General features: G+C 48.0%; 1 protein-coding gene across 4 annotated transcripts in view; it reads right to left on the reverse strand.

Annotated features, from left to right (window-relative positions):
* Positions 1-25,918, reverse strand: part of SOCS5 (suppressor of cytokine signaling 5) — a 162,511-nt gene that overhangs the window by 10,294 nt on the left and 126,299 nt on the right. For all 4 annotated transcript variants that reach the window (XR_010115742.1, XR_010115743.1, XR_010115744.1 and 1 more), the window contains exon 2: positions 3,283-3,649. The gene's annotated coding sequence lies outside the window, so the exon portion shown is untranslated. The remainder of the gene's footprint in view (positions 1-3,282; positions 3,650-25,918) is intronic.

The following is a 25,918-nucleotide window of genomic DNA, read 5'->3' on the forward strand; positions in this document are numbered from 1 at the left end:
GCCAGCTCATTCCAGGAAGACTAATACAGCAAGTTATTTTCTCTATCGATATTTACCGAGTGCCGCAAAGCCACATGTCAGACCTCATCTAGGGAGCAGGGCATAGCAGTGAACAGCGCTTCATGAAACTCCGTCCCATTCTCCCTTTCTGGGTATAAATGAAGGAGTCCTCAGAGGGTGGGGTGGTGCCTGCAAGGAGGCTGCTCAGGGAGCACGTGTTCTGACCAGTGAACAACTAGCTGGACCAAGGGGTCAAGCTCTGGTGGTGGTGTTAGACCCTGACTCAGCACTGTGTCAAAGCAATGGCGAGAGGTCCCTGCCTGGGTGTTCATCGGCAGCAGGGTCTGGATGCCTCCGCCTGCTCTCAGTAAGGAGCCCACTTTCCTCCCTGGGCCCAGCTCCAGTTCTTGGGCTTTCTCCCTCCCCGTCTGCTTCTTATCTCTGTCTCCAGTGTTTAGAAAATGTCATCTTGAGCAGTCAGGGCTGTGAACAGCCGTGGGAGCAAGGAGAGGCTTGCAGCAAGGGAACAGGGGTCCTACCAGGGCCTGGCTTAGAGCACAAAGCTGCTCAGAGCTGGAGGGACCCTTGGAGACCAGCCACTCCTGCCAGACACCTGCCTGTTCCCTCCCTGACCCCCATCTCACCTTAGGGAATTGGAGATTTGTAGTTTTGACAGGTGGGGGAGAGAATGAGACTCTTTCTCCATCCCCAAACTTCCTCCCACCAGCACTAACTCAAGGGATATCCACTCTGTTTTACTTGATCAGAACAAGAAGACCGACTGGATCTGCTCAGGAAGACAAACCTCCCAGGGGCACGCTATTTAGTCCACTCCTGCTGGGGACAGAAGACCTTTGGGCAGCCCTGGCTCTGAGACTTGCCCTTTCTTTGGGCAGCACAGATTTTAAAGACTGGGTGCCCTGGGGTGAGAGACAGAGACCCCCAACCTGCTTTCCCTAATATTCCAGGAGGACCCAAATCACTGGCTCTTCCAGTCCCTTGGCCACTTTCCAGTTCCCATGAGGATTAAAAGGAAGAAGTGGACTTTAACTCCAGTGATGGGACTGCGGATGGATTGAGGGTGGGAGTGCCCTGAGACCCACGGAGTCCGCCAGCCGGTTAGTCATAGAAAAACACCTCCTTCTTGGCTTAGGTGTGTACCTAGTGAAGGCAGAGCCTAGAGATAGATGTTTTCTCCAAATCGTTCCAGCCTTATGACTCTTATAATTAGACCTGGAAAAACATCTTTTCCTTTCTTCATCTTTTTTTTAAAGACCAGATTGTCTTAAATACAAAGTGATCATTTGGGCCTCCGAAAATCAGAAAAAAGAGTTGACCATTTGGAAATAATGCTTTATTTCCACGTTCTGCTCCCCTACCCACTGGCTTCATGCCCTTCTCCCACTCTCCCCCACTCCCCCCGAAAATGCCCTGCTGCTGTGGCTCTGACTCAAGAGGAGATGGAAGATGACACCCCTGGGTTTCAAAGGCATTTCCAACAAGGGCTCAGCTTCTTGCAAAGCCTCTGAGAAAACCTTGGCCAACCTCCTGGCTCCCTGCTGCTAGCCTCGAAACTGAGGCTGCTCTGCCTGTCAGGAAGCCTATAAATCCCCAAGTCTGCAAGAAGCTGCACTCTGGAGCTCTCTCCATTGCTCAGATACCTGGCTGCAGGCCCTGGGCCGACCTCAGCCAGTCTAGAAGCTGGTGTAAATAAGCACATTTATCTCAGACAGAACTCATTTTCTGAGGAAGCAGATTCCCTTGGGGACAGTAGCAATCAAAAAGTCCATTGTTCCCTATGGGGCCACAGCTCTTCCCCACTTGACAGCTGATATTTAATTGATGGCTGCTTTCCTCCATAAGAATATCACATGGTGTTCTTAGAGTTCCAGCAAAATGATAACTCCTTTGTCCCCAAGGCAGAGGAGCAGTGGCTGTCCTCATATCTATCTAACCTGGGGGAAATACATATTAGGGTAACTGCCCATATATCATTGATCAAAAATTCCAATATGCTGCTGCCCTTCTTGAAACTAGAACCAAGCACAGTTTGCAGATAGGAGTTCCTGGGAGTTGAGCAATCTAGGAGAGTTGTATTACTCAGAAATGTTTCAAGTCTGAGAGAAAAAAAGGAATCTTAGTCTTAGAGAGAAAGATCTGGAAAAACATCAGCCTGGAAGCCTCAAAGATGTGAGACGTCAGCATTAGAAAGGCACAAGTCAGCAGCCAGGGTGGAATTCAGAGCCTCACCAAGGCCATGCAGCAAGGTGTGGGGCAGACAGAGCCAGGTAGCTCCTCGGACGCTGAGCAGAGTGGCAGGCAGAAGGGAGCAGGAACATCCTAGGAAGGCCCAGGCTGCTCTGGGGAGCTCTGACGGGGAGGCGCTGTCTGACAGCCTGGCTGCCCAGATGCCTATGTTTCAGCCCATTCCACTCCTCAGTGGCTATCTGACCTCAGGAGAGTCCCTTGGTCTCTGTGCCTGTTTCCTTACCCATGGCAGGAGATGGAGATGCTCAAGTAAATGACAGAAACATGAAGGTCATGAACAATACACAAGGCAGGAGCCAACCAAGGAGGGCTAGGACCACCAGCCAAGTCTCACCAGCTGAGTTCCATCTCGGGCCCTGGAGGCAGCAGCATTTACAACCACAAAGCAGCCTAAATTTGGCCAGCCAGAGGACTTCTGCCCCTGGGGTGGGTCTCCGGAGCTCTTGCTGGACTGATGTTGCCCTAAGAGAGCCTGGCTGGGCCTCTCCCCCTCACCCCACTCTTTCCTGCTCGTGTGTTTGGGATTAACATTCATCCCTTGAACTTTTTCATTTTTCTACTGAGATGGAAACTTGGCCAGTGACCAGGCCTGGTTGTGCTCGCAGTATGGCTGGGCTCAGGCCAAACTCATGGTAATTGTAATCATATGCGAGGTGCCGGCTCACTGGGCGCCAGGACTGGGGGAGGTGCAGGGCTGCCAGGCAGTGAGAAGGTGAGGGAAGGGGGCTGGGCTGGGCGCCAGGCCCTGAGCCAGTGTGCAGACGGTATGGCCTTGGACTCCTGCCCTCACCTCTGTGAGCCTTGATTTCCTTGTTAATAAAATAAAGGGATTGGCTTATAGGAACTCTGAAGACCCTGTCCAGGCTATTGTGGGAGATGGACCAGATCTCATGTACTGCCTTTAATCCCCCCAACTCCGGCCTGGCCTTTCCTATCCACAAAGAGGGACTGTGACCCAGGGTGTCACATAGGAGGGTTCCAGGTGCCCCCCCCTGCCCTCCCTCATCAACCTACCTGCTTTCTCACAGGACACACAGCGAAGAGGGGCACTCCAAGTCAGCAGGAACTGCAACTATCACTGTCCCAGGAAGGCAAGCACGGAAGTAGCAGAGGGACTAGGATACCAAGGTGGGATGGGGATGCTTAAAGAAGAGTCTGGAAGGGAGAGGCCGAAGATTATCCAAGACAGCCTTCACCAGCTACCCTGGGGCGCAAGGGCAAACCTGATTCCCATTCCCCCTGAGCCCAGGGCTGGGGCTGCCCCTCTGCTTGAGTTCATCCACTCTCCAGGGGAACACTGCTCTGCATTGCTGGGGCAGCCCAGAGAATTCTTCATTCCGTGGGTTGTTGTGTCTTCTGTTCACACTGCAGTCTCAAAAGCCTGAGAACAAAGAACAGGCAAAGGGCTGTGAACGGTGGTTACTTGGCTAATTGCTATTGCCCAAGAGCAAGGGTAACCTTGTAAAGCACTGTCTGAGTACAGGTTATGAGAAGTTTCTCCAACTTTCCAGAACCCTTGGGGTTTCTCTCTCTCCCTTTCTACTTCAAATGAGTCTCTCCTTGCCTCTTCCTTTGTCCATCTCTGTCATGTCCTCCCCTGCTGCTTTTCTCTTTGCCTCTTATGCCTGCTTCTCCCTATCTATCAAGAGAAGCAGAGTAGAATGATCTAGTAGAAAGAGAATGGCTTGGGAATCAGGCAACCTTGACCTCTTTAGCCTCAGGCTTCTAATCTATGAAACTGGGAAAATGACAGCCTAACCTCAGCACTGCCGGGAAGGTTGAACAGGATGTTTCCCCACACATCATTTCACGTAGCTTCTTTATCTGTGCCAGTGTGTCAGTCAGGGTTTGGTTATAATACTGGAAGCTGCTCTAGATATTCCAAATACACAGGGTTTTAATACAAGGGATTTAGAGGCATTCATAATGGACGGAAGGGCTGGATTAGGGAAGATCAGGGAAGTCACTGTCAGACCCCACAGAATCAAGAAGTGCCAGGATTGCAGAGAAGGCATGGAGATCATCTCAATTGCCTGCAGCACCAAAGCAGAAAGCAGACAGCGTGCAGGAGCTTGTCTGAAAGCTGCCGTCTACCATGCATCTGCCCAGGCCAATTTAGAGAAGGGCTTTCTCTCGCCTTCAGCTTCTGATGCTTGTGCAAGTGCATTTTACTGCCAAAATCTAACTTAGAACCGTGATGGAAAGGAATGCTGAGGAATAAAGATCCCAGGATTTCCCTACCCTGGGAGACAGAGGAACAGGCAGAGGGGAAGTGGAGGCCTGCTGAGCCTGGCAGCATCCCTATCATCAGGGTATAGTCTCCTGGTCCGCTCAACCCAATGGCCCTTCCCACTTCCTCGGCTGCATTTGGCAGGAACAAAGGGTTCATATGCCTTTGTGTCCTGGAAAGACGGGTAAGGGCATAGGAACAGAGAAGAAATAGAAGAGCTATTTTACAACTTGTGGAGACATGAAAAAAGGCAGTTAAAAAATAGTTGTCTTTCCAGAGGGCACACTGTGAAGTCCCAGACACATGGGATGTCAGGAGCAAGCAGCTGGCTGCGGAAGCACCCCGGGCAGGTCCTCTTCTGCACCCCCTCTCTCTCTATGTGCAAAACGAAGGAGCTAAGCTCTAAGGTCCCTTTCAGGGCTAAGCTCCTATGACTCCGATTAGTGAGACAGAAAGAAGATGTGCTTGGCATCCAGATGTGATGTTTCACGTCCCCTCTCCCTCTCCCTCTCCACTGGGTTCTTCTCTCAGCCTCTACAAATACTCAGGTCTTCGCATCCTTTCAAGACAAACAGTCAAACAAAGCAACACCTCCTTATAAGACAGAGGGGATCTTATAACCCTCTCTTCAACTGCTGCTCCATCCCACTCCTTCTTTTTACTTCCAAACCTCTTGAAAGGGTTGTGCATGTGCACACTGAAGAGGAGACTGGTGTTTGAGCCCTCTTGGCTTGCAGGTCTCAGGCCTTGGAAGGGAAGAGCTGAAGAACTCGTCCACTGGCAGGTGAATAAAATTGGTGCTGATATCACCTGTATGGCTACTCAGCCTTCTGGAAGAAATTGCCTGACCATGGGGTCCTGCTGCCCAGGAGGCTGGATTTTGAGCAACGTATTAGTTTTCTAGGGCTGGTGTCACAAATTACCATAAACTTGTTGGCTTAAAGCAACAGAAATTAACAACGAAGAAAACAAACAACCTAATTCAAAAATGGGCAAAGGAACTTGAATAGACATTTCTCCAAGGAAGATATACAAATGGCCAATAAGCGCATGAAAATAGGCTCAATATCATCAGTCATCAGGGAAACGAAAGTCAGAGACACAATGAGATACCACCTTCCCCCTCCTAGGATGGCCATAAAAAAAATACAAAACAAAAAATTGAGAAATAACAGGTGTCGGCAAGAATGTGCAGAAACTGGATCCCTTGCACATTGCTGGTGGGAATGCAAAATGGTGCTGCTGCTAGGAAAACAGTTTGGCAGTTCTTCAAAATGTTAAACATACAATTACCATTAGGTCCAGCAATTCCACTCCTAGGTATATAGGCAAAAGAACTGAGAGATGGGACTCAAACAGATATCTGTAAACCAATGTTTAGAGTAGCGTTATTCACAGCAGCCAGAAGGTAGAAACAATCCAAGTACTCATCACCAGATGAATGGATAACCCACATGTGGTATATACATGCAGTGGAATACTACTGACTAATTAAAAGGAATGGAATTTTGATATATGCCACAACATGGATGGATCTTGAAAACATTATGCTTAGTGAAATAAACCAGACACAGAAGAACAAATATTGTGTGATTCCACTTACATGACGTAGCTAGAGTAGTCAAATTCATAGAGACACAGAACAGAATAAAGTTTACCAGGAGACAGGGAGAAGACAGAAGGGAGAGTATTGTTTAATGGCTAGAATTTATGTTGGGGATGATAAAAAAAAAAAATGGTGGCCGGGCGCGGTGGCTCACATCTGTAATCCCAGCAATTTGGGAGGAGGCTGAGGCGGGTAAATCACTTGAGGCCAGGAGTTCGAGACCATCTTGGCCAACATAGCAAAACCCTGTCTCTACTAAAAATACAAAAATTAGCCAGGCATGGTGGCACGTGCCTGTAATCCCAGCTACTCGGAAAGCTGAGACATGACAATCTTGAACCTGGGAGGCAGAGGTTGCAGTGAGCCGAGATTGTGCCACCGCATTCCAGCCTGAGTGACAGAGCAAGACTCTGTCTCAAAATAATAATAATAATGTAATACAAATAAAAAGAATAAAGAAAAAGATAGTGGCGATGGGTACATAGCCTTGTTAATGTAATTAATGTTACTGAATTTTGCACTTACAAATTGCTAATATTATGTTAACGTATTTTTCACCACAAAAAATGTTGAAGCAAAACAAAACAAACATAAATGTTTCCTGTCACAGTTCTGGAAGCCAGAAGTCTGAAATGGCAGCGTTGGCTGGGCAGTGCTCCTCTGAAGGCTGTGGGGGAGAATCCTTCCTCGCCTCTTCCTGCCTCCCGTGGCTCCAGGCATTCTTCGGCTTGTGGCTGCATCATTCCAACCTCTGCCTCTGACGACATGGGCTTCTTCTGTGTCTGTCTTCTCCTCTGTGTATCTCTCATAAGGACACTTGCTATTAGAATGAGGGTCCACCCTAATAATCCAGGATGATGCCGTTTCAAGATTCTTAATTATATCTGCAAAGACCTTTTTCCCCAAAAAGGCCACATTCACAGGTTTTGAGGATTTGTATGTTGACATATCATTTGGGAGGGTCATTATTCAACCTACTGCAGTTCCCTTCCACACATACACCTCCCCAGGTGACTGGATGGGATGTGAGCCTCTAAGCTCAGGGTGGCTCATCCATAGCCTGGCCAGCCTCCTGTGATGTGGTGTAGACTGAGCGTAGGAGCTGGATTGATCAGGGTCATCCTTTCTGATACAGGAGCTGGGAAACATGGAGAGCCTGAGCCAGTTTGCACCAGGGCCAGAAGGTGAAAGGTGCTTTCCGTGTGTGTCCAGTGGAAGTAGAAATTGCGAGGGAGCAGGTGCTGGATGTAAATAGAAGAAACCAATGAGCAGAGAGGAGAGTGAGGAGACACACGGCGAGGAAAGGGACGCCACAAGGGAGATCTTGAAGCCCACCAGAGAGACAGGCTGCTCCCAGGGATGGCTTTGGTTGCTGGCAGCCCTTCAGGTACATGGGAGTGCCATGTGTACCTTCGAAAGTTCCCTGAGACACTTGCGAAGTCTTTTTGTTGGGGCCACTAGATCCTGACCAGAACAAGGGCAGACAGACATGCCTCGCCCTATATAAAGGTGCCTCAGCCTGAGGTTACCGTGGAAGACCCTTTATGAAGATGGCCTCAATAATTCTTCCTGTATAATGCGCCCCTTTGCAATGTGACTTTGCCGCTCTTCCCATCTAACAGTGAAGTTATTTGTCCTGCCCTTGAATATGAACTTGGCAAGGTGACTTATTTTGGCCGAGGGAACATTAGCAAAGGTGATGCAAATAGAGGTTTGAAAGTACTTGTGCATGGGGTTCACCCTCTCCTTGGCTGTGGTTAGAATGTAGAGACCATGATGTGAATGAGCCTGAGCTAGCCTGTTGGAGAGACCACATGGAGAACTGAGGCCTTCAGCTGGTCAACTGCCAGACTTGTGAGGACATCTTTGACCAGGCAGCCCTAGCCAAACCACCAGATAACTACAGCTGCATGAATGACCCCAGGCAAGACCAGCAGGAGACCCAGCAGCTGAGCCCAGCCAAACTGCAGACCTATAAAACTGCAAGTCAGTAAAATCGTTGCTTCAATCCACTAAATTTTGGGATGGTTTGCTGTAGGGTGGTAGATGTGTTCTATAGTTCTCACCTAGCCAAGCCCCCAGCACCCCTAAGTACAAAGCCAGGCCCTAGAGGCATGTAGCAGGGGTGTGTGGCAGAAGCTATAGTCTGCCATGAGCCATCTCTCCTTTGTCTTTTTAGTAATAGCACAAGTCCACCCAACTAGAGACTACATTTTTCTAGCCTTCCTTCAGCTAAGTGTGACTACATTTTTACCAATGGAATAGAATGAAAGTGATATGTGCAACATCTGTGTTGCTTGTTTACTTATTTATTTATTTATTTAGACAGAGTCTCGCTCTGGTCTGTGTTGCTTCTTTAAAAGGAACTTGCTTGCCCTAAGCTTCCTCTTCTGCAGGCTGGAATGCAGAGCTGGTGCCAGCAAGGGTGGAGCTCTATGACAACCTCTATGATAGGGCTACTCAAAGTCCGGTCACGGACTGGCTACTTGATACAGTCAATGAGAAGGTGAGTACAGAAATCAAGAAGAAGTGTTTCCAAACTTTCATAACAAATTGACAAGCTAATATTAGTCTATTGACTATAACAGTAGAAAAAAATGGGATTTTAAAACTGTGTTTGGGCCAGGCATGGTGGCTCACACCTGTAATCCCAGCACTTTGGGAGGCCAAGGCGGGTGGATTGCTTGAGCTCGGGAGTTTGAGACTAACCTGGGCAACATGATGAAACCCCATTTCTACAAAAAAAACAAAAAAACATTAGCCGGGCATGGTGGTACATGCCTGTAGTCCCAGCTACTCGAGAGGCTGAGGTGGGAGGATCACTTGAGCCCAGGAGGTTGAGGCTGCAATGAGCCGTGATGGTGCCACTGCACTCCAGCCTGGGTGACAGAGTGAGGCCCTGTCTCAAAAAATAAACAAATAATTAAATAAATAAAACTGTGTTTGGGTTTTTTTTTTAAGTTTTTAAGTGTATTCCACAGAAGTACTATTACTTTATAACAAATTGGGCAAAAAAATCTGGCTTTTCCTCCAGATAGCCTGAAAAGGACTGCTCTAGGGGATGGTGAAGTTACAAGTAACCCTGGAACTTAGAAGTGACTTGAGCCTTGTCAGGATCCTGTCTTTTGGCCTGTCATTTTCAGTATACCACCTTTCTGTATACCACCTTTTTCCACAAGGCAGGATGTCTAGCAGCATGGAGGTCTACAGTCTGTCCTTTCAGCCTTACACCTGAAAAGGAAAGAGGCTTTCTCTCCTTAGCTCTATTTAGAACAATTTCTGGGAAGATTGTGACTAGTCTGGCTCAGCTCAGATTGCCAACCTCACAACCCATCACTGGGACAGGAAGGAAGGATCACGAAAGATGGAGTCTCCCCAGGAGTTCAAGACCAGCCTGGGCAACATAGTGAGAACCCGTCTCCATTAAAAAAAAAAAAGATGGAGGCACCCATTGGACCACATAGCTGAGTGTAGGAGCAGCTCCACAAGAGGGTGGTGACTGCTCCCAGGAGAAGGAAAGTGCAGGGCAGAAGAGAGATAAGTGTCCACCACAGGGAGTTCCCTGCTTTCTCCCAACTTCTTTCTCTTGTTCTCCAGCCTCCTAAAAAACCTTTCTACCAGGAACAGCCCTCCAGCCCCTAAACCAGGGAGTGGGGAAAAGAGAGGACAGCAGAGGCAACAGCACATGCAAAGGGCCAAAGGGGAGATGGGTCACACTACTTTCATGAACTGAAAGCAGCTCAGGATGGCTGGTGTGTTCCAAATCCGGGAGCAGGAAGATGTGGGGCTAAAGACCAGATTCTGAAGCGGGGTGGCAGGGAGTCCCCAGCTGGCTATAACTTAAACAGAGGACCCTGCCTACTGTGTGGAGGACTGAAGGGGGGACAGGCTGGAGGCAAGAGGCCAGTTAGGAGGCTGCTGGAGCCATCCAAGTGGCAGATGATGGTGGCTGAAGAGTAAGTACTGTGGAGGAACAAGACAAGTACCTTCAAGAAACATCTGGAAGGAATAATCAGCAGGATTTGGAGATGAGCTTGCAGTGGGGGATATGGGAGAGGGAAGAGTCCTGGGTGACTCTTGGGGATGCCCATGCTGCTCACTAGGACAGGGGAAACAGGCAGACAGGTAGGGATGGGGAAAAATGAGGCCAGCTTCCATCGTGGACAAGCTGGGTTGGAGATGCCAACGGGACATTCAGATTATCTTTGTTTTTTTGCATACACCATTCCAGGAACCTCTTATCTGGTTGTGCTCCATTTATTTTTTTCTTTTTAAGTTAAATTAATCTGACCTTCAGTGGTTTTCTACTTTCTATACACTGCCATCCAAGATCTTTATCCTGGCACCTGAGGCCCTCTAAGATCTGATCCCCACCTCATTCTTCTACCACACAGACCACTGCTTCTCTTGCCGGGCCTGTGTTCTGGCTACATGGAACCACTGACTTTTCCCCGTTTATAGTTTGCTCCTCCACACCTTTGGTCATATAGTTTTCCCATCTTGGAGTGCCCTCCTCTCACGGATACACACACAAAATTCCACTCCTCCTTGAAAGTCCAGTTCATAAGCTACTTCCTCCATGAGGCAGTCCCTGACTCTTCATATGGGAAAACCCCCATGTTTCTAAATTATCACAGCATTTTATCTAAACCTTTGCCATCTCTCTCATGTCCTATCTGCATTATATATGTAAGCCTAGACGGTGATTGATGGGCCTGGTACTGAAGGTTGTGGGGACATGGGTTATTTTGCTTGTTTAAGTGGCAGCTCTTCTGCTTCTGGTAATAGCACCTCAGTTTTCCTTTGGGGAGTTACCCTTTCCCCTGCGCTAAGCTCCTGTGCTTTAGACAGGGCTGACCCCACCAGCTCCTGGGGCAGCAAATCAGCACATTTCACTCCCTGGCTGCAGTTATCAGTTCAAGCCTGGGCTCAGGACTCTTCAATCCAAGAGGAGCCTGGGCAGGACTTTGGAGGAAAAGGGCAGACGGAGGCTGTCAGCGGGGCTGTGCTAGGCAGGGATCCTTCCTTCCTCTTCCTAGCTTCTGTTGGCTGCTGGCAATCCTTGGCCTTCCCTGGCCTGTCCCCACATCACTCGGTCTCTGCCTGTGTCATCACATGGCCTTCTCTCCTATCTCTTTGTGTCCCTTTGTCTCTATGTCTTCAAGTCTCCCTCTCCATATAAGGATGCTAGTCATTGGATACCGGGCCACCCTAATCCAATATGACTTCATCTGAACTTGATTATCTCTGTAAAGACCCTGTTTCCAACTAAGGTCCCATTCACAGGTACCAGGAATTAGGACTTGAACATCTTTTCAGGGACATAATTCAACCCACAACAGACCCTCTCTACCCTGGGGCTCTCATCGATCCCATGGGACACCTCCATGCATCCTCTCTCTCAGAAGACTCAAGAGCTTTCGGCTAAACTCAGCACAGCTGCCTCCCCTTCAGCTCATCCCCTGAGCAGCTGGTTGGCCACGCCATCACCAGCCCTTTAGATGTCTCAGGTGGAGGCCAGGTGCAGTGGCTCACACCTGTAATCCCAGCACTTTGGGAGGCTGAGGCAGGTGGATCACCTGAGGTCAGGAGTTCAAGACCAGTCTCACCAATATGGAGTTCTCTGTAAAAATTCCCTCTGGTTGAAGAAAGAAGAGGATCTCAAAGCCTAAGTTTCTCAAACTCAGTAGTTTCTCTTCCCTGGTCTCCACTAAAAATACAAAACCCCGTTTCCACTAAAAACACAAAAACCAGCCAGGCCATGGTGGCGCATGCCTGTAGTCCCAGCTAAATTTCTCAGGCGGAAGCCAGGCACCAGTCCACTGGGGCCCCATAGTACAGGGATCCTGGCTCCTTTTTCAGAGAAGTTCTGATGAAGCTCCCCTCATAGACTTACTGTGAGAGGCAGGTGCCTTCCACTGTCTTTGCTGCAAGAAGGGGAACATGGCATTCAATAAGCAATTCCTTTCCCCCTTAGTCTTCAACAACCTGATCCTCAGCCATAAGCAGGGCTAGAAGAGTTGTAAAAACCTAGTTTTTAAATATTTCCTTATAAAATTTGCATTTTACTCCAGTGACTCTGGGAGCTGATACCTAGCATCTGAACATCTCAGCGGAAACTTCCGTTTTAACATGATGTTACACCCTCTCCTAAGGCCTGAGGAACTGGAGACCAAGCAGCCTTCAAAGATGGCCTCCCCAGCTGGTCAGACCAGACCTTCCCTGAAGAGAGAGGGCTCTGGAGCTTCCCCTAAGCCCAGCTCTGCCTGCTCTGCGGACTACCCCATAGCAGTAGAATGCTGTGTGGTGGGAAAGGAAACTCAATGGACCCAGCAGGTTGCCACTTCCTCATTCCGTGACCTTATACAAACCATTTATTTGGTTGAGCTTCATTTTCTTCAGCATAAAATGGACATTAAAAAAAAAAAATACAGTCCCAATCTCCCAGAGCCATTTTCAGAATTAAATGTGTACTTGTGACTCAAGTGGATGCAACTCAATATATTCGGCTCCCTGATAACAAGTCTTAGTCTTAGTTGAAGCCTCCTGGCCAGCCCAGGACCGGGGAAGGTATGGGGGTCTAGTCCTTAGAGAGCTCACATCGAGTTGGGTGGATGAGCTGGGCAAGACTGAAAACAGAAATAACAACCGACATTGTTTAACAGCCACCGGGGAGATTCATAGGCTGGCCTAGGAACATTGGTGGCCCAATCTGACCTCTGCAGGGATTTGGAGGACAGGAATAATTCTGGTTTGGAATGGAGGTGGGCCTTAGGCAGGGCCCTGAGGACAGTAAGATAAGCCTGGCGGAGGAGAGAGAAGGGCACCATCTCTTCCTGTGGCCTCCCTGTGAAGAAGGACTGCACAAGTGTGAGTGGCGAACGGAATTACACATTTGCTCCATTTTAGATTCATAAGTCAGCCGGCAAAATGATTCAGGGGCTGGGAGCATTTGGCCTCAGTGGCTCATTAGACTCACCCGGGGAGCTTTAAGAACCACTGATGCCCAGGTCCTGACCCAGAGACTCCTGTGTAATTGGCTTGGGGTTTGGAAGAACACCCCAGTGGATTCTAAGGTGCAGCCAAGGTTGAGAACCGTTGTTACCCCTCACACCTCAGCAGTATGGCTTCTGTTAAGAAAAAAAAAGTGCTAAGAGAGAAGACAACTTTCATTTTAAATGCTAAATTGGCAGGGTGGGTTGGTGATGTCAGATTTCCCTACCACCTTTGCCTGCCTCTAGCCGCTGCCCCCACATTTTCCCAGCTGCTCTGAAAAAGCCAAGCTCCTGCTCGAAACACTTTTTTCCCTTCCCTGAAAAGTCCTATTCTCAGGAAATTCCCTCCTGACCCCCTCATGCCTCCTTTGGGAACACCTTGTTCTTAATGCTTTGTTCTGCTTCTCAGAAGTGCTCTGATCCTCCAACATCATGCAGTTTTGCTCAAATGTCATCAGGTTGCAGAGAATTTCCTAGAAGGATCAGAGGGAGCCTTCTAAAGAGGCCACTGCAGCAGCGGAGGCCAAGCGGAAAGTATGCCGGACTTGGAGCCAGGATCCCCCAGCCCAAGTGCTGACACCGCCACTAATGGGCTCTCCACTCTGTGCCTTAACTTCTACATCTGTGAAATGGGGTGGCCCAGTGACCTCTGAGGTTCCTCCTCACCTTCCCTCTCTGAGACTTCAGAAGCTACTCCAAGCTGAACACAGCTGGGCCTGAGGTACGGTTCGCCTCCCAGACTCTGCTTCCTGGGGCCTCAGCCAAGCCACGGGCTTCCTGCCTGGTGAGCCACGGGGACAAGGGGCCTTCACAGAGTCTCTGCAGGGCTTTCCTGGGGAGCTGGGGGTGGGGAGGCAAAAAGCCTCTCAGAGCTAACACAGAGGCTTCGTCTGTGTCCAGAGCTGCGGGAGGAGTACACTGAGCAGCCCACAGGGACTCTACCTTGCCTCTCGATTTTTCCATGGGTTTTTCAGAACCTTTCATTTGCTCAAGTAACCCCTCAGCAGTAGAGACCAATAAGCGCCATTAGCTCAATTTGACATATGAGGAGGCTGAGGTGCCGTGAGGAAAGCGATGCTGGAGGAGGCAGCATGTCAGTGCTGGTAAGAGCATCTGCTGCTCCACCACTTAGCCTTTCCCAGCCTCAGTTTCCTCATCTAAAGGTGCCGACACTCTGGACTGCTCTGGCAGGCCTGCCCTTGCTCCTTGGAGAGGAGAAGGAGGCCCAAGAACACCTTTGATCTTGAGGTGGGACCCAGGAGCCAAGTCAGTGCACAGGCAGGGCCCCGAGAGATCCATGATGGGTCAGGTACTTTTCTAGAACATTACATATATCATCTTGTATTATGTTCACAGCAGCCCTGTCAGTCAGGCATCCTTTGCCCCATTCTGCAGAGGGACAACTGGAGCCTGAGCGTTCACACACAGCCAGGGTCCAAACTCGGGTTCCAAGTCATGTTCTTCCCACCACTCTGGGCCATCCTCCCTGGATGTGGGTCCAGCGCTAGAGAGTTGAGGCAAGCTCTGATTCTGTGTTATCTCCTCCTTGTAGACAGATGGACAACAGGTCTCAAACTCTTGCCCTCAAGTGACCCTCCCACCTTGGCCTCTCAAAATTCTGGGATTTCAAGCTCAGGGCCCAGTCCGATGCAGGCAAGGAAACCAGGGAAGAGAAACTAATGAGTTTGAGAAACTTATGCTTTGTGATCCTCTTCTTTCTTCAACCAGAGGGAATTTTTACAGAGAAATTTTACATGGATTAAAGTTATTAATACATACTTTTTAAAAACCAAGGCAAACTAAAAGAGAGACTTGAACAGTTACCAAATCTCTGGAGGGAGAATGTCTTTTACTAAACTTAGAAATGATTGAAGAAATCACAAAGAAAAGATTAGCAGGTTTGACTACAGACAAATGTAAATTTTCTGTATTAAAAAAGACTAAAAAGGGGCAAGTAGGACAAATATTTGCAGCATTTAAGGTAGATAAGTTTAAAAATCATCTGCTTTTATTTATATTCTATCTCTTTCCTAAAATGTTTTGAGGAGGATATATTACATAAAGAGTCCATACAAACTGATAGTTACAAACATAAAAAGCCTTATATGTATACAAATAAGCAAGGAGCATAATGAAGCAAATTACATAAAACGAGTTATAACTAGTAAATAGATTTACAGAAAAATGTGCAGCCTTGCTAATCACCAAAGAAATGCAAAGTTAAGTGGAAAGTTTAACTTGACACCCAGAACTCATGAAGATGTGATAAAATAGCTAGCCAACCTATTTACTCATTGCTGACCTGAGTAAATTGTTACAATACTCAAGGAAAATAATATGGTGAAAGATATCAAGAACTATAAACATATTTTTATATTCAACAGAGTAATTTTACAACTGGGAATTTATGCTAAAAATTCAAAAATGTGAAAAGAGTTATGTGTACAAAAATCCCCATTGCAGCGATTTTTTTTTTTTTTTTGAGATGGGGTCTCCCTCTGTCACCCAGGCTGGAGTGTAGAGAGGTGCCAACTCGGTTCACTGCAACCTCTGTCTCTGAGGTTCAAACGATTCTCCCACCTTAGCCCCCTTGCCTCCCAAGTAGCTGGAACTACAGGCGCATGCCACCACACCTGGTTAATTTTTTGTATTTTTAGTAGAGACGGGGTTTTGCCACGTTGGCCAGGCTGGTCTCAAACTCCAGAGCTCAAGATATCTGCCCACCTTGGCCTCCCAAAGTGCTGGGATTATAAGCATGAGCCACCGTGCCCAGGCTTCATTGCAGCATTTTATTTTTTTTAAGGCAAAAAATTTAAAATGACCTAAATGTCCTAAAGTAGGGAAATGATTAACTGAAGTTTGCCCCATCCATTCAGTGGAATACAATACAGCCTTTAAAAAAGTTTATAAAAATGTATGGCAAATAAAAATACCTGTGACAAAATGTTAACTTTAAAAAGCAGAATATATAACTGCAGTATTCAGAATATATAATTCATAGTATGAATATAATTATGCAAAAAAACACATGCATACAAATATGTGAAAGGCAGGCCTTCCTCAATGTGCGCAAGGCCTGCGGTGGGGTACAAATGGAGACCACACGCCAAATGCCTAAATATTAAAAAGTAATAATTCAAGCTAACAAACTGTCAAATCAAATATTTCACCTTCCTACCTTGTGATACATTAAGATGCATATTGTAATCCCTAGGATAACCATTAAGAAAATAACAATTATATGTAAAAATGAACAATGAAATTAAAATGGTTTGCTAGAAGAATATATGTTTAACATAAAAGAAAGCGATAAAGGAGCAACATAGTAACAAAACAGACATGAGACAAGTAAAAAGTAAAGAGCAAAATGATAGATATAAATCCAATAATATCAATAATTACTGTTATTGAGTGTATGTTTGTGTCCCCCACTGTAAATTTATATGTTAAAGCCCTAATTCCCAATATGATGGTATTTGGTGGTAGGGCCTTTGGAAGGTAATTAGGCTTAAATAAGCTCACGGTGGTGGAGATGTGATGGCATTAGTATCCTTATAAGAACTGTAAAAGAGACCAGAGGTCTACTATTTGAAGACACAGCAAGAAGGTAGCCTTCTGCAAGCCAGGACAAGAGCCCTCACCAGGAACTGAAATTTCTAGCACCTTGATCTTGGACTTCCCAGCCTCCAGAACTGTGAGAAATAAACGTCTGTTGTTTAAGCCACCCAGTCTATGGTATTTTGTTATAGCAGCCTAAGCTAACTAAGACAATTACATTAAATTATAACAACATTATTTATAATTACCCCAAACTGGAAATAACCTAAATGTTTCTCAAATAGTGAATGGATAAACAATGGAATACTAGTCGGCAATTAAAAAGGAACAAACTACTGATAGATGCTTCCATGTGAACAAACTTCAAAAACATTATGCTGAGTGAAGGAAGCCAGATGCAAAAGATGACATGTTATGTGATTCCACTGACATGACATGTCCAAAACAGACAAATCTACAGTGATTGGTGGGGGCTGGCAGTGTAACAGGGATTGACTGCAGATGGCCACAAGGGGTTATTGGGAGGTGATGGAAATGTTCGAAAATTGGATTATGGTGATTGTTATGGTGATGAACAACCCTGTAAATTTACTAAAAATTATTGCACATTTAAAATGGACGAAATGTATGGTACATGAATTATGTCTCAATAAAGCTGTTTTTAAATGCTAAAATTAAAAAATATTGTGTGCTTATGAAAACATCAAGAAATAAAAAGACAACTCATTAACTCTTTAAAGTACATGTGTGTTTTGTCTGTGATACATGGTACAGCTGGGTGCATTTTCTGGCTTCCCATAACACAGGGCTTCACAAACTTTTTCTTAAAAGTCCAGATAATAAATACCTTCAACTTTGCAGACGTATCTGTTGCAGTGACTCAACTCTGCTGCGGTTGTTCAATGAATGAGTGTTGCTGTGTTCCAATAAATCTTTATTTACAAAAACAGACCACTGGACAGAGGGCTGTAGTTTACCAACCCCTGACAGTGTTTTTTTTCACTGACAAAATCACACAAAAGCAAATGCAAAATCTGCATTATGCTTATATTGTTCCCTGATATACCAATCATGTTGGGATAGGTTCTCATTTCCAAAACAAGCATTATGGCAGAACAGACTGAACTTGATAGGCTGCTATGAGAGGCAAATGACCAAGTGCCTCTAAAGTCCTAAGTCACTGAGAGATTGGTGGTCCATGGATATTAGTGATTATTATTAGCTCTGTTTTATGGTTGCTGTTGGCATTACATTTGACTATTTATGTGGTTCACTTAGAACAGTGCTTGTTGCTGGGTGTGGTGGCTCATGCCTGTAATCTCAGCACTTTGGGAAGCAAACGACAACAACAACGCAAAGGACAGTGCTTGCAATTTAGTTATTTTTTAAAGACTCTTTTTGGGAGTAGTTTTAGGTTCACAGCAAAATTGCGAGGGAGGTGCAGAGCTTTCCCATATACCCCCTGCCCTCACACATGCACAGCCTCCCCGACTACAGACAATTTGGCAGCAGTTAGTATATCCACAGTGTTGTGCAGCCATCACCGCTATATAGTTCCAGAACATTTTCATTATCCCCAAAGGAAATCCCATTCTTATCAAGTAGTCATTCCCTATTCCTCCCTCTCCTAGCCTCTGGAAGATACTTAAAAAAAACAAAAATCACTGCTTCAAACATTTGAGATTGCACAGTGCTTACAATCAAAAACATCTTTTTTTTTTTTTTTTCAGGGCAAGGTCTCACCCTGTCGCCCAGGCTAGAGTGCAGTGGCACACTCACGGCTCATAACAGCCTCAACTTCCTGGGCTCAAGTGATCCTCCCACATCAACCTCCCTGGTAGCTGGGACCATAGGCATGTACCACCACATGTAGTTTTCGTAGAGATGGGGTTTCTCCATGTTGCCCAGGCTGGTCTCAGGCGATCCGCCCACCTTAGCCTCCCAAAGTGTTGGGCTTACAGTATGAGCCACCACACCCAGCCCCCAAAAATCTTATAATCATTGTTTATCGTGTGGCGTTCCCACATAGTTGTCATTGCCTGAATAAGCATAAATTTGGTCTCTGCTCTTTAGAGCTATGAGTTCTAAATGAATGCGTAGTTTTTGTCATTCCTAGGTATTTTAACTGCCTCTAAACTGCCTTCAAGAATGCTATGGCTTAACAAAGAAATGAAAATTTGTTGAATGTGAAGAAGAACGTGAAACCAAGCGGCAGGGCATAAACTCAATATTAATGAGGCAAATATTCACCAACAGAGGCACTGCCGTAGTCTGTGCCTCTTCCAGAATCATAGTCAGGTACTTTATGGGACAGGGAAGGAAGATATAAACAGATGAAGTTGTGCTATGTTTTGTTACTGAGATATGTCTGAAAAGATGGCCTGTCGCATATCAAGCAAGGCAACCAAGGGCCAGAGAAATTGTGAAATCCCTCGGAATAGCTAATAAACGATTTCAAAGTAACCAGAGGTTGGTGTGTCTGGTTCATGTGTCACGTGAGACTATCGTTAAGGTATTATGATTCAGTTTAATGGCAGTATATTTTTTCTTGATAGTACATAAAATAACAGTGCATGCTACAATTGATAGCACCTTAAAATGATAATATATTATTATCATCATCACATTGCATTGTTATTTCCACTTACTTGTCTGTTTCTCCCACTGGACTGTGAATGTTTTGAAGAAAAGGAATTTCTCTTATTTGCTACTGCACCCTCAATGCCTTGACAAATGTCTGCCATGTAGCAGGAGCCAATAAATGAGCAAACAAAATTCATCTGGGAGATGAAGCTCACAAATTAATTAGTCTTAACACCTGGTTTTAAGGTTGCTGTGAAAATTAAATGAAAAACAGCTTTTAAAACCTTGCCTATTACAGTGCTTGGCACAAAGTAACTGCTCAATAAAGACTCATTGGTTGGTTGTTTTTGTACCAGTTAGGATAGTATTTGGCTAAAGTGACAGAAGACCCAAAATATAATGGTATAAACAAGACAGAAGTTGATTATCCCTTCAGATAAGCAAAGTGTAGAAGTAAACAGCCCACGTATAGGAAGCTCCATGACCATAAGCATCTCAAGTTCCTTAGTTGTATTACTCTGCCATTCTCATACACAGCATCCACCTTATGGCCCAAAATGGCTGCTTGAGCTCCAGCCATCATGTTCACATTTCAGCTGGAGGAAGGAGAAAAGGACAGCAGAAGAATGGTACCTCACCATTTATCAATACTTTCTCAGAGTCATAATGATACTCTGTTTACCTCCCATTGATCAGAACTTGACTACATCTATCATACGGTCTAGAAAATTCAGGCTTTTGTCTAGGCAGCCATATGCCTAGCTAAAATTCAGGAGTTTCATTACTAAAGAGGAAGGGGAGAGTAGATGTGCAGGGACAAGTCAGCTCTGCCACAATTGTTAAACTTTATGGTGCTGATTACAAGCACAACAATGGGCTCTAAGAAGGCTTGTTCCATAAAGGCAATGGAAGACTTTCAAGTGGAGATGGGGCATGAGCTGGGCTTTGAAAGTTGAGTAAAAGAGCACAAAGATAGGTAAAGGCATTTCAGGCAGAGGAATGGCCAAAGGCCCCAGGGCAGAGAGGCACAGTTGTGCCTGACAGTTAATAGGGTTGTAGTGGCCATGCAGAAGCTTTGTGTTGGGAGGAAAGGGAAGCATAGATGGTAATTAGCTGGGTCTCAGCCCTGGAAGGCTGGGCGGGGGGGGGGGTTAATCCTGTGCTGTGCTTTCGTCCATCTGTGAAATGTGCATGATAATAATCCTGTTGTGAGAATTCAACGAAATGAGCAAGAGAAGCCCTTTTGTAAACCACAAGTTCCTACACACTTTAGATGTTCAAAAAACAAGCAACTGTTACCACAACAGAGGCCAAAGCTTAGAAGGGGAGGGCTTGGAGTTTGCACTTCCTCACGCCTGCTCCACGTGGCTCATCACTTGTGGATCCCCTTGGGTGGGCATGGGATGTGGGTGGTGATTGAAGGATTTGCAGGCAGAGAGATAGGAGCCTTTGGTGGGGCACAGACAAGGCACACAGATACTCCTAGGATGTGAGACAGTGATGGGAAAAATAGGGGGAGGGCAGACCTGGATTGTCCCAGTGCCCATTCTCCTCCCACCCCCACCAGGAAGCACCGTGTGTCAGTGACCTGTGCTAGCCAGGGGCCACTCCTGGGACCTCAGAGCCTACTGTAGTCAAGTCAGCAGGTTGCTAGGCTGACTCTGGAACAGGTCAAGCCCTCTGGGGCATGTGCCTTCTTCACAATAGGTGAGTGTGTAGAGGGGTACAGAGTGCAGGGCAGGGTTGACCTTGGTCCAGGTGAGGCCTGGAGTCTCACCAGGCTGCTGCCTCTCCTACAGAGGGGTCAACCAGGTTGCAATACCATCTTAGTCATCTTGGGCTGCCAAAACAAAATATGGTAGACTGGGTGACTTTAAACAATAGGGGTTTATTCCTCACAGGGTTCTGGAGACTGCAAAGTCCAAGATCATGGTGCTGGCTGATTCAGTTTCTGGTGAGGGCTCTCTGGCTTGCAGTTGGCTGTCTTCTTGTTGTGTCCTCACATGGCAAGGCAGAGAGCACTCTGGCTCCTCTTCCTCTTCTCATAAGGTCACTAATCCCATCATGGGGGGCCCCATCCTCATGACCTCATCTAAACCTAATTACCTCCCAAAGGCCCCACCTTCAAATACCATCACCTTGGGGGTTAGGGCTTCACCTAATCTCCAACATGCATTCCATAGCAGACATCTAATTCCATCTGGACACCTGCTTTGTCCCTATACTTGGCTGTCCCTTCAGGACATGCCCTGTGGCTGGTGGGCTTCTGCTCTAGAAGTGTCACGCAGGGGAGCTGAACCAGGCTGGTGCCTCTGCTGAATGCAGAGACTGCCCTGGAAGAGGAAGGGTGGCAGCTGCGAGGGTGGGCAGACCCTGCAGCCGCATGTCAAGCCCACCAGGTTTTATTGTGATGATAAAACCACATAGTGCCTTCTCTTTCCTTTTTTTCATGAGATTGCTACAAAGTGGGTTGTCAAGAAGAGGACTCTGGAGGAGAAGGAGAGTCCGAGAACTGGTCAGAGAGAGACAGGACAGAGAGGCACAGAGTGAGAGGGAGGCAGAGAGTGGCATGAGGACCCGGAGAGAGTGGGGGACACAGACATAGACACAAAGAAAGAAGGAGCCAGAGATAGAAAACAGAGGGACAAGGTGGCAGAGATCCAGAGACACATGGAGAGGTGAGGTCTGCAAGGCAATGCAGAGAGCACTTGAGGCAAGTGAGGCAGGATGAGGACGATGGGGAGGATGGGGCATTGGGGGAGGGTAGGCAAAGGGCATGGAGGCCTCCTCCATCTCAGAGGCCCCTTCCTCAACCCAACCCATCCTAAGAGAGGCAGAAACAGCAGCACCCAGGGCAGAGCTGCCCACTGGGCATCCATGTCTCCCCACACTCTTACCTGGCTGCCTGTCTCCTCCAGCCCAACACCTCACCTCCGAGTTAGGGGACCAGGGCTTGAGCGAGGAGGGCTGTAGGACCCCGAGATCCCAGCTGACAGGGTGGCTGATCTCATGGGTCCAGTATGGCCAGGCCTACAGGCTGGGGATGAAGACCTCTAAAGCCCCTCGTAGCCCCCAGGCTGCCTGGACTGCAGTGAGGAGTCACTCACATTTATGTGCTGTTGGCGAGGAGATGAGATGAAAGCTAAGGGCTGACAGGGTGGTGAAGAGAGTGCTCAGATCACCCTCAGACATCAGCTATGAGTCGCCTTCCCTTGGGAGAATGTGGGCTTCCTGACCCAGGTGGCTGTGACACCGTGAAGCAGATCAGTGGCCAGGCCGTTCCCTGAGAGCAGTCCCTGCAGGGCCCAGGGTCCAAGCCTGGCAGGGGCAGGGAGGTGGATTTCCTAGGACAGAAGTTCTGCTGGGGAGCTCCAGACTGCAGGAGCTTGGTTCTGGACCCAGGACTGGACTTGACCAGAAGCGACCGGGCAGGGCAGGGCAGGGGACTAGTGTGTGTGTGTGTGTGTGTGTGTGTGTGTGTGTGTGTGTGTGTGTGCGCGCATGTATGTGTGTTTGCATGTGTGTGTATGAGTGTCAGTGTGTTTGTGCATGTGAAAGAGTGTGAGCGTATGTGTGTATGTGAGCGTGTGTCAGTCTAGCGCCAGCGCTGTGCACACATACAGTGTGTGTGTTTGTGTGTGTGTGGTGTGTGTAGGGGTGCTGGCTGTCAGGGGATCACAGCAAATAGGACAGGAAAACCCACCAGAAGCCAGAGGGTGAGGACGGAGGAGAAGCAAGTCCACCTGCAGGAGTGGGTGGGGCCCCTTCCTCCCTCTGCCTGCTTCCCCACATGTCCTCAGGTGAGTGTCGGAGCGAGGCCCTTGGCACTGGCTCTGAGCCGTCATGGGGAGGGACTGGAGCTGCCCCGACACCTCCTCAGGAAGCTTCCCTGGAGCAAGGGAAGAGAACAGTGTTGTTCTTCATAAACAAAGATGGTGATGAGGGAGGCTGGAGCTGACAGGTCTTCCGAGATCGGCTGGTCTGACCCTTGCAGTGTACAGAGAGGGGCAGGCACTTGCCCAGGTCCATCCCTTGATGCCCTGTTGGCTACCCTTCCACTGCCTCACAGTGTCTCTCATCTGACTTGCCCATGTCTTTCCTGTCTTATCTCAATGGCTCTCACAACAGCCCTGAGATGTGGGTAGGGTTGTTCCCATTTTACCAGTAGAAAAACTGAGGCCCAGTAGGTGACCTGCACAAACTTGGGCCATCTGAGGCAGAGCTGGGCTAGCACTGACAGGGGTCTGGGCTCCCAGCTCAGCGCTCTCTCCACCTCGGCTGTGATGAGGCGGCTCATCTTCCACGGCGGGTGGCCCTCACTAAGCTCACAGCCCCAGGCAGAACCTCCCTGTTGTGGCAGAGAAGGTGGTCAACTCTGAGTGGAGCCCCCACTCTCTCTCTGAATGGACCAGTCCTTCCTCATCTGAGAGACTCATTCCTTTGGCAGAAGTCTCCTTTTCCATGAGCCACTCTTAAATCTGCCCCCGCTTCCTCACCGTCTGCCCCAAGCCACCCTCAGTTCCTGACACCTCAGTGTGGGTGAGTGTGTCAGCCACTAGCCTTCCGTGGCAGGAGGCTTTGGGGGAGCCACAGCACAGTGACGCATGGGCTAATGTGCAATGAGAATATTTTAGATCTGAGTTATCCTTCCAAGACTGGAACATGTGGCTGCCAGAGGCCAGAGGGCACTGGTTCCTGAAGAGGGGAGAGGAAAGGGAGAAGAGTGTTGAAAGGGCAGAGAAGATGGCAGGGTGAGGGCAAGGACAACCTAGCAGAACTCGAGACATCCTAAGGGCTGGCCTTAGCAGGCCACTGCCCTCTGATGCACAGGGTCAGTCCCTCCCAGGATCTGGAAGCCCGCTCTTGCCCTCTAAGGAACCCCGCTCCCAGCACGTTTCTGCAGCACCAGTAACACGTTTCTATTTACCCCCAATCCCCCCGTGTGGCCTGTTCCACCCCACCAAAGTGGGCCTGCGCACCAGATGCGTCCCTTGCTCCGCTAGGAGATGTGTGGGAGGCAGGGGCAGTCCCATTACCTCATCCCCTAGACTCCAGGCCAGGGGATCCTGGAAACAGGACGGCAGGGCCCTGAATTCATCAATCACCTGCAAACCTGCCCGTCTGGGTTGGGTGCCCAAATCCTGTTTGGGGCCAGCTGGGCCAGGGCCCTCGCATGGAGAGCACTCGAGAAGGAAGGGCAGCCCAGAGGAGAGGCCAAAGGGTGGCTGGTGAGCAGCCAGGGGGTGACACTGTGGGTGGCTGCCCTCCCCTGCGAGGCAGCCTTTTTAGTTTGTCAAGAAGAGTCAGACGGGTGGGGGCGTCGGGGGGCGGGGCTCAACTCTGAGGCCTGGAGAGGCTGAAGGGGCTCTGCCTCTAGGGCTTTTGCAGAAGAGCATCCTTCCCAGAGCAACCAGATGAAACTCAGCGGCCCTTAGGACAACCGCTTCCCTCAGTGAGCCTCCTCCCAAGAAGCTAGCTCTCAGGCCAGTTAGCCACCACCCCAGACAGAGTCCCTGCATGGGGCAGAGTTTCTGAGCAAGCCATTGAGGCGGCGGCCAGCCCCCTCCTGCCTGCTGTCTGGTTGCCTTCCCATCCCCGGTCTAATCCCTTGGAGCAGGTTGTGGAGGTGGTTTTGTGAATCACATGGCACCAGCCATAACAGCTTTATGCAGAAAGAACTACCTGGACCCTTTCCTCCAAGGAGCTCTGAGAGAGGCAGGTACCAGAGCTCCTTGGGATGACACCCGCCTCTCTCAGAGCTCCTTTGGCATCTTGGATCTCAAGGCAGGATTTCTTCATTCATTCAGCAAACATTTATTGAGTGCCTGCTGTGTACCAGGCTTTGATAATGCAGGGGATATAGAGTCCCAACCCTTGGGGAGCCTTAGAAGTAACCCATGATTACAATCAGATCAGGGAGAACAGGGTGTTCTGGGAGCTCTTGGGCATCCTGACTCAGTACTGGAGGTCAGGGAAGATCGCCTTAGAACATGGACACCTAAGACAATGGCCGAAGGATGTTAGTTAAGCAAGAGAGGAGCAGGGAAGAGCCTTCCAGGTAGAGAGGATGGCCTTGCAAAAGTGGTGATGGTGCTTTCCAGAAACGGCTCCCAGAGCAGGTGCTGGAGAGAGAGAGGGACGCGCAGCTACCCAAGAGCCACTCACAGAGGGCCTTGCAAGCCCGGCATGTTTATACCTATCTCCAGCCTTCAGCCAGAATTTTTCTGGCCCTCCAACTCCAGCAGGAAACCCAGTGGGAAAGAGTTATTTCCTGCCCTCATAGGGAAGAAGAAAACAAAAACCCCAGCAATTTCTGCCTAACTCCAGAATGTGAAAGTTGACTCCTGCTGGCTGGGGTGACAGATGATGAGAGACTTTTCTCTTTCAAAAACAGCACTTACACTTTCCTATTTAGAAAGGTAACACGCGCCCTATGGAGAAAAGTGTACAGAGGAAGGTAAAATCACATAGAATCTTCATGCAGAGATAACCAATAAAATATTTTGTTTTTCCTTCCAGTCTTTTTAAAAAACATGCACTTTTGCATTTGTTATACAGCTGTGGCAAAACTATATATGTAATTTATTACCTGACTTGCTCCCTTAATGTCTGTTCTAATGTTATCACAAATTTTTTTATTTTTTATTTTTTTTAGACAGAGACTTGCTCTGTCACCTA

Source organism: Symphalangus syndactylus, chromosome 14 (assembly GCF_028878055.3).
Source record: "Symphalangus syndactylus isolate Jambi chromosome 14, NHGRI_mSymSyn1-v2.1_pri, whole genome shotgun sequence".
Classification (NCBI taxonomy): domain Eukaryota; kingdom Metazoa; phylum Chordata; class Mammalia; order Primates; family Hylobatidae; genus Symphalangus; species Symphalangus syndactylus.